The sequence below is a fragment of the Mytilus trossulus genome, chromosome 11, assembly GCF_036588685.1.
Source record: "Mytilus trossulus isolate FHL-02 chromosome 11, PNRI_Mtr1.1.1.hap1, whole genome shotgun sequence".
NCBI lineage: Eukaryota > Metazoa > Mollusca > Bivalvia > Mytilida > Mytilidae > Mytilus > Mytilus trossulus.
Genome location: NC_086383.1, coordinates 11,199,734 through 11,209,062, shown reverse-complemented (window position 1 = coordinate 11,209,062; position 9,329 = coordinate 11,199,734).

Here is a 9,329-nt window from a genome sequence, read left to right as displayed (position 1 = left end):
TATGAAATAAAAGATGCATTTTGATCATTTTTGTAGGGTTCTCATGACATTTCATTTGTTTAACAATTACAGACTTTCAGTATAAATGATTTCTACACGACATATACACATCTTAATGAAGTTCTAAAACACTGTTACTCTTTCCAACATTCAATAACATTTACATATAAATCATATATGGAGAAACAAACTTCCTTGACACCACGAGTTTCATCAAGAACGGAACCATTATAACGGATCTTCATACCAAACAAACCGCGGACAAACATTAATTTCTTTCTCCTAAAAGTTGCCTTCCTAAACAATGCTCCCGTGGTATCCCATTCAGCCAGGCATTGCGAATCAAGAGATTATGCTCCACTGAAAATACGTAAAATGCTATACTTGGAAAACTACGTAAACATCTAGTTATTTGATTATACAATAACAACATCATTGATACAGCGTTCGAAAGAGCAGACAGAACTAGTCACCAAGAACTTCTAGAGTACAAAGATAAGAATAAAGCAGTTAAAAGAACACTTCTTGTACTCATTAACCATCCTGATTTTAAAAATATGTCATCCATTGTTTATAAATTGTTATTTGGATGGATAATTGCACACATACCACATCTTCCTATACCTATTCAGATGCATTGAAAACTTTTAGAAAATTACTCAAATCTACAGAAAGTATTTTACTCACCACCAGTCATGTCCGTCAGAAGACCTAAAACATCTGCGACTAATTGTTGATATCTGTATTAGCAAAGCAGCCTACTAACACAAATGTTCCTGGTGAGATTCCCGTTCCGGAATAAAAATTTCATGGACTGAATTTTCCGCGCTCCCTTGATACCGACTTGGTGTTCAATATAATTTTTAATGATGGACTTATAACTTGTTAAAACATCATCCTTGTCAAATGATATGTCTTGGTATGTGGAATTACCTGAGTACTCATTTATACCTAGTTCTTTTACTAGAGTTTGTAATTGACACTATTGAACTGTTTGTTCTCAAAATGAAAAAAAAACACTTTATAAATTACATGCGTATGAAGATTTTTTCCACATTTACCTTCAACATGTAGGAATGCTCAAAAGCAAATATTTGAGAGCCAAAGATAAATAAGTATAGAAAAAGTTAGCTAGCGAGATGACAAAGTTGACCATAAAATAGAAGCCAAATCTAACGTAGGTCACTGTGCCTTAGGGAGTTGAATCTTCAGTTTTCATAAATTGTAGGAAGACAATTTTAGAATGGTGTGTTATAAATCATTTAAAGATCAAAATTCGACTTCTCAGAAGTTTCCTTCCTCCAAAGCGCTTCCTTTGATTGGGATAGTTAAAAACGCGTATAGGTTAACATTTGAAAACCAATGGCCGAAACAGTCAAACAGCTTGCTTTATGAACAAAAATTACGACAAAATAATAGACACGTTCAAATAAGGCCAACATTAATAAGTTATGATAATAAGTCATTTGCCGTTTAGTTCTTTTTTCATGAGATCGTTTTTATCAAGATTCTGATTCGATTATGTTGATTGAATTTGATGGCGAAATATACTGTTTTATTTTAGGAGATGTGTGTCTCATCAATCGTTTGCTCACGTACAAATAACGAGAATACATGTTTTGATATTTGAATTTAAAAACAAGCAACTGTAGGTACTAACTATTATAAGAATGCATTTATAATCACAACCAATACGTGTTGCACGTGATTTGTTAGCAAAATTTACTACATAACAGATTAGTTTTTGAGTTTTTTGAAGACACAGTCACTTTAAGAAAGATCGTACAAATGTTATAAGTATGACAGTAGGATGATTAAAATGATGAACATTGGTAAACTACTGCCGCTTTGAATTATATGAAATAGAACCAAATTATAAGACTGCTTACATAAAACGATGTTCCATTATTATATAAAGAATGAACTAGTTATTTTCCAAAAGTTTTAGAAAAAAGTAAAATCTCAAAAATACTGAACTCAAGAGAAAAATCCAATCGGTAATTCCATAATCACATCGCAAAATCAAAACAAAAAACATATCAAAAACGAATGAACAAGAACTGTCATAATCCTGCCTTGGTAGAGCAAATTTCAAATGTAGAAAATGGGGGATTAAACCTGGTTTTATAGCGCTAAACCTCTCATTTTGTTTACAGTCTAATCAAATTCCGTTATATTTACTATGATCCGTGAATTAAACAGACAAAATAAATAAAATAGACAAAACATTGGAGGGTTTAGCCTGCGTTAGACAAAACGGCATGTCGAAATCAAATGAAATATGAATTGATTGATAATTGCTTTATGCAGCATCAGCACAAAAAGGCTAGATCGCGGCGTGCAAATGTAACGTTATAAATCGTAGGAATATGCTTGGTTTACCGTCATTCCTGTATACATGTTTATAAAACGGGTCAAAAATGACACCATTGTCTATTAGCGCTTTCTCTCGTGTGCGATTATAACTGCTTTGTAATTAAAAAAAAGTGTCCCATTTTCCCCGTTATATAATTGATAATTATCACTTCAAAACTTGTTTCAAGTGGCGAAATATGACCTAATTATCACTGTATATTGATACGTTATTTTGTAACAACAATTAATTGTTTAAATCACCTTATGTGTACTATTGTTTTTCTGTTTGTCTTTTTCATTTTTAGCCATGGCGTTGTCAGTTTGTTTTAGATTTATGAGTTTGACTGTCCCTTTGGTATCTTTCGTCCCTCTTTTGTTACCCTGATTTTGTTTATGTCCATATGTATACGAGTATGTAAATGTTTTTGAACAGATATATCATGTTATTGAGGGGTATTTGCGAAAAAAAATACCCGACAAGGAACTTTAAAATTAACCTAGCCGTAAGGCAAAGGAAATATGATTCAAAGACTGTCATTTTTCGAATTGCTTTCCAAAGATGGTAAACCTGTTTAATTACACCAAACATATTATGATGGAAACTCTGTACCTGTGAAAGGAAATCTTTTTTCGTTATCCATAAACATACAAAAAAGAAGATGTGGTATGATTGCCAATGCGACAACTCCCCACAGGAGACCACAATGACAAAAATAAATGACAATTATAGGTCACCGTACGGCCTGCAATAATGCGTAAAGCCAACACCGCATACTCAGCTATAAAAGGCCTCGAAATGACAGTGTATAACAATTCAAACAAGAAAACTAACGGCATACTTTATGTACAAAAAATGAACGAAAAACACTTATGTAATATATAAACAAACGACAACCACTGAATAACAAGCTCCTTGGATTGGGAAAGACACAACCATATATATAGAAAATGTAGATGGTTTAATCATGATATATGGATCCTATCCCTCCCCTATTTAGGAAGGAGGTATAACAGTACAACATAAGAACGAACTATAAAAATCAGTTGAACAAGGGTTATTTTGGTTTTTTTATAGCTTGTTGTTCGGTGTGAGTCAAGGCTCCGTGTTGAAGGCCGTAGATTGACCTATAATACTTTACTCATCAGATGGATAAACATACAAATACTACAAATACAATGTTTATGCATAATTTTTAGGATGAGAAGATCATTAAAGGAACGCGAGAATTATGCATGTACATACACGCGTGTGTGCTGTCCTTACGTAACGTCATATCGAATGATAATCCAAATATCAAATACCATTGCAAAGAAGGAAATATGAGGCATATTTATCGGCATATGTTGAAATTAATGCCAAATTACATTAACACTCTATCTAAGTTCAACTATTGATACTTGATTACTAAAGATTGTTCTATTAACCCAAATGACGGTATGAGATAACTGACAATTATCACTTTTTCTCTTGTGTCAATTTATGATCACGACGACCGACGTTTATTAACTCATTTAATGAGCTAAAAAACACTTATATGATCGCACTACGTCATAAATTTTTAATGCTTAGAAACCTTTATGGGTTACTAAAGTGAAAACAAATTATCCTGAAATAATGGATTTTTAATTTTAAGCAAACTTACGGGGTTACAATGCCAAATAAGGTTTTGTTTTGACTTCAAATGGATAAATCGAAATCAATAGACAAGGCAAAACAAAATTCACATTCTTTTTTGTTCCTCAGGTCAGTGTATGTTATAGAATTAACGGTACTAATTTTCTTGCACCAGATGCACATTTCGACAAGACATATCTTTTCAGTGATGCTCGTGGCCAAAATATTTGAAATCCAAAGCTTATATAAAAGATGAAGAGCGATAATCCAAAAGGTCAAAAAGTATTAGCCAAATCCGTGAAAGGAATCAGAGCTTTGCATGAGGGAGATACCTTCCTTAATATATAGTAATTTCTAATATTTTGTAACAGCAAATTTTAATAACACAAAAAATCCGTATTTTCATGCCAGTACCGAAGTACTGGCTACTGAGCTGGTGATACCCTCGGGGACTAATAGTCCACCAGCAGAGGCATCGATCAAGTGGTAGTCATAAAATAAACGGTACCAATTTTCTTGCACCAGATGCGCATTTCGACAATACATGTCTCTTCAGTGTATTTTTGTGTAAAAGTCTTATTTAAAATGACAATCTCTCAATCTGATACATACACATTGTGAAAAGGATCGGCACCATTATTCAGTGACGGGTTTTAATGGAGCAGGATCTGCACTCTATTCCGGAAAACCTGAGATCACTCCCAGTTTTTGGTGAGATTTGTGTTCCTTAATCTTTAGTTTACGTTGTTGTGTCTAGTGTACTATTATTTGTCTGCTTGTCTTTTTCTTTTTGTAGCCAGTTTATATTCAATCTATGAGTATGCCTGTCACTCTGGTATATGTCGCCGCTCTTTTTTTCATTTTCCAGAATATTTTCTTTAGAGAGTCACACTTACCTTTAAGATCTTATTTATCTAATTAAGACCTTATTACTAAAATTTTGATTAGTTGTAACTTGTAACATGTATTGGTTTGAAAAAACTAAATCAATGATCACTTCTGTATTCAGTTTAGCTTTGTCTGCTCCAGAATGATACCATTATGTACAAGTCTGACTACAAGTAGTGTTAAAAAAATTTGACAATTCAATCTGGTATAAACAAATACTTTGTCGTCCTCGTTTAATCACGTATACGTGTTTGACATTCGATAATGTAGTGTAATACGAATGAGAAGATGATTTGCCCTTTTGAAAATTTTTAACTGCTTGTTGTCATTTTTTAAATCTTTTAAGTGTTGCTTTGAAAGTCAATATAATTATCAACCTTTGAATCTTAAGTGATTAAATTCATCGACAGGTGGCGTGTAAACCTTTAATGTTTTAATAATTAGATCCACGTGTAATGCCCTTCATTTTTTTAGCATATAAGGAAAACGAGACAAAAATAAAATTTAAAGATTGCACGAGCTTTCATCAGGTGAATTCATAGTGATTTTTATTGTGTTTTTTTTTTACCTTAATACTGCTATCATGGATAGACGTTTGATAAACGCTCTTCATTCAGGAAAGTTTAAACTGGCAAATATTTTAATACAAGGAGGCCAGAACGTTAATATTTGCAACTCAAAAGGCGCTACACCATTGATGTTGGCAAGCAAACTTAAGGTTGACATTGAAGATATGCCAAAGAAAATTGAGCTGATGGAAGCTCTTCTGAATCATGATGCAACATTGGCATCTGTTGATAGAAACGGACGAACTGCGCTTATGTATGCATTACACTCAGAATGTGTCGAAGCTATACAGTTGCTTAAAAGTCATGGACTATTCAACACAGTAAGTTCCCATACGAAATTTGAAAGAACACGATCGATAGAACTAACATTTTTCAGCAGTTTTGAAAGTGATGAATAACTTTAGATGCTTGTGTTTACCTGAGGCGTCATTTCAAATACTTTGAAAAGTTTTGAAATATCAAATATATTGTTTTTTCAATTTTTTGAAAATTTTATAACTGTCTAAAATGTATACAATGTATAAATAGATAAAATAAAATGCCTGTGTGTTAAAAAAATGTTAAACTTGTTTCTGCAATACTCCAAGGAAATCCCTTGGAAGGCGTTATCCAATGTCTCGTGTAGGTGTAATACCACCATTGCTTCCACCTGTTAGTCTTTGTTAAATTTTCCCTTCCAACAAATTGTGCCGAATTTATGTTTGTTAAAAAATGAAAAAAAAAAATACTTTGTATGAGTAACGTTTTATCCTGTCCAGTACTATTGGCAAAATTGCACATACTATTTCATTGCATATAAGAAAATAATCATGACTGTCATTTAACCAATCATCTCTTTTTACTCTGTACAAGCTTAAGTAACCATGTTTACTAAATTTTCCAAATATTCTATAGAAACCCCAAATAAAAAATTAATGTCGCTTTGAAAAACCAATGATATATGGTTATGACCCAGTAATGTTTTACTGCAATGAACATGATGAAATGTAAAATAATTACCAACAACTGTCAAATTCAAGGTTTTATAGTTGTAGAAAGATGTGGTATGAGTGTCAAAAAGACAACTCTCTCATATTTATTTTCGACCTATGTTCGTATGCAACCGCTGTGACGTACTAAGATTTAGTGGTATAAATGTAATAAGTCTGCTATGTAAAGTTCTTTTACTGTCACATAACTTTCACAACACTTTATTGATAGATCAACAGGTGTACATTTCTGTCAATATGGGAACAATTAAACAAATAAATTTAAAGCTCTCATAATATATTTCGAACTGTTCAATGCAACAGCTACTAGCACCTATTGTTATTCTTGTAATTTGTGTTAGTTCATGTTAAACGTTAAACAGAGAATGCAAATTGTCAATTAGTGATTTCAAAACAAATAATGCAACTTGAGTTTCAACTCCCCCTGAAATATAGCAATATCAGCTTATACCTCGAAATTGTGAAAATATGCTTTTTTTAGGTTTATTTAAGTAGTATAACGCTGTTGAAAATTCATTAATCGATTGAGAAAAAAAAACAAATCCGGGTTACAAACTAATACTGAGTGAAACGCATCAAATATAAGAGGAGAACTTCGACACAACAGAAACACATCATAAAAATGTAACACACACAGAAACGAACTATACTATAACAATGGCCATTTTCCTGATTTGTTTCAGACGTTTTAAGAAGAAAAAGTGTTGGGTTGAACCTGGTTTTGTGGCATGCCAAATCTCCTACTTTAATAGCAATGTTAAATATTAAATGACAGGACTACAATACAAATAAATAGGAGAACATATAGGGCATAGAAACACACGAATAATAACTAGCAAAAGGTACCAGGGTTAAAGTTTAATATGCCAGACGTGCGTTTCGTCCACACAAGACTAACCAGTGACGATCAGATGAAAAAAAAGAAAGCCAAAACAAGTATAAGGTACCAAGTATTATTGTGAATATCAAAGTCCAAAAACAAACAAAAAACATCTTTAAATCTGACGTTTATATTTGTGAAATGTATCTCAAAAACAGCTTCAAAAGTGACATTTTGGTTTTGAGACAAAGCAGTCAGGGAATGTGTTTTATGCATGCACTGCTTGTTCAAATTTGGTTTTATAACGATTACGACAATATGAATATGTTGGCTGCTCTAGCCAAAATTTGACGTTTTTACCTATAAGTTATTCATTTTGCTCACACATCGGTGTCCAGATAATTGCATTGAATGCGACTGTCATACAAGTGAGAGTTTTTGTTTACTATTAATATGTTATATTTAATTCACAATTTTGACATACGGAGTTCGGTATTAGTGTTTTATTACATTTTGTTCAATTATGGAGAATTTTATAAATGGTAAATAAAGGCATCAGTAGTAAGCTGCTGTCCAAAAGTTTTAAAATCTAGCTATGCACGCTACAAACTAAAACCTAGGTATTCACATCAACTATAAGATGATGAGTTTAGTAAAACATTATTGAAGGTATTGACAGTTTTAAAATTCACACCTTGATTCAATTAGACGTTTAAATTGTTAATAAATATTTACAGAAGTAGTTCACATTACGTATTTAAAAGCCAAAAACAAAAACAAATTCAATGTCAAATAATGTTCACATGCGGTATCTCCTAAGCAAATTAAACTTTTGATGACATTTGAGATGCAATACTGTTCATGATATTTTCTAAAATTAAATCAAAAACCGTTGTCTGTTGTCTGTTGTCTGTTGTCTGTCTACATTCACTTGGTTTTGTAAAAGTTGAAAAATGGCAAAACCCCAAAATCAGATTTTTATTCAATAAACTCCTCATTTTCTATTAAATTAACAAGTTTGCTATTGTATAAATAGTTAAACAAAACTATGATAAAAAAATTAGTAGTGATTGCATATTTTACTACTTTTATGTATCATATCATATACAATAAACCATTGATATAATGTTTAACTTTTTATTATAAAGACGTTATATCGATTAAATTGTAATGGAACATCATAATGATTGTCAAACAAACTAAGGAGCCTTCTTACATGTTTGGAGCTTCCTCGTAAAAATAAATCTATGATCCCTAACAAACTGAAGAGCCTCTTTACATGCTTGGAGATTCCTCGTAAAAATAAATCTATGATCCCTAACAAACCGAAGAGCCTCTTTACATGCTTGGAGATTCCTAATCAATAACTCGTTTCTCAATGGGCAAATAATGGAAATGTTTAGATAAGTCAGTACAACATGAATGTCAGGAACTTGGTCCCATAGTGATTAGCATTTACTTGCCAGTAAAGTCGATTCACGTTATCTCGAATTCATATTTCTATTAACTATTTCGTGTTTTACTGTAATTGTTATAATAACTTAGGAACCGTGAATCTGGTTCAGGTAAACCAAAATTTCCAGTTATCAAGTTTTGACTCATTAAGTTTTGATCTATGTATTATGGAACAAAGTACGGGACAACCGTAAACCTTCATCCGCATATTTGAGCTTATCGAGTTGGAGACAAATAAGATAACTGTATAATAGAGGTGATACGTCTTAACCTTTAATTAAGGAATGACTGTAACACTTTTTTCTGTCTATGAAGAAATAACATAAAAAATTTCGTGCACACTAAATAACGCGCGTTCTGGGTTATTTAAAAGTGTGCACCACATTTGTTTTATGTACGTGTGAACGAGGCAATATTGAAATCAATTGTTGTTTATGTAATTTCATTTCCTTAGTTGAGGATTCAATTTGGACCAATGGAAGAGATCTGCATCTTATAAATCTAAACATTTGATTAAAGTTGATAGTTATTTATTTAAAATTCAACTTAATTCTGTCATTTCACAACAACTACAATTTTTTTTCTGAACTGCAGGCTAGGGCAATTTTCCATTTTTTGTGACAGTACTCTTGGATTTT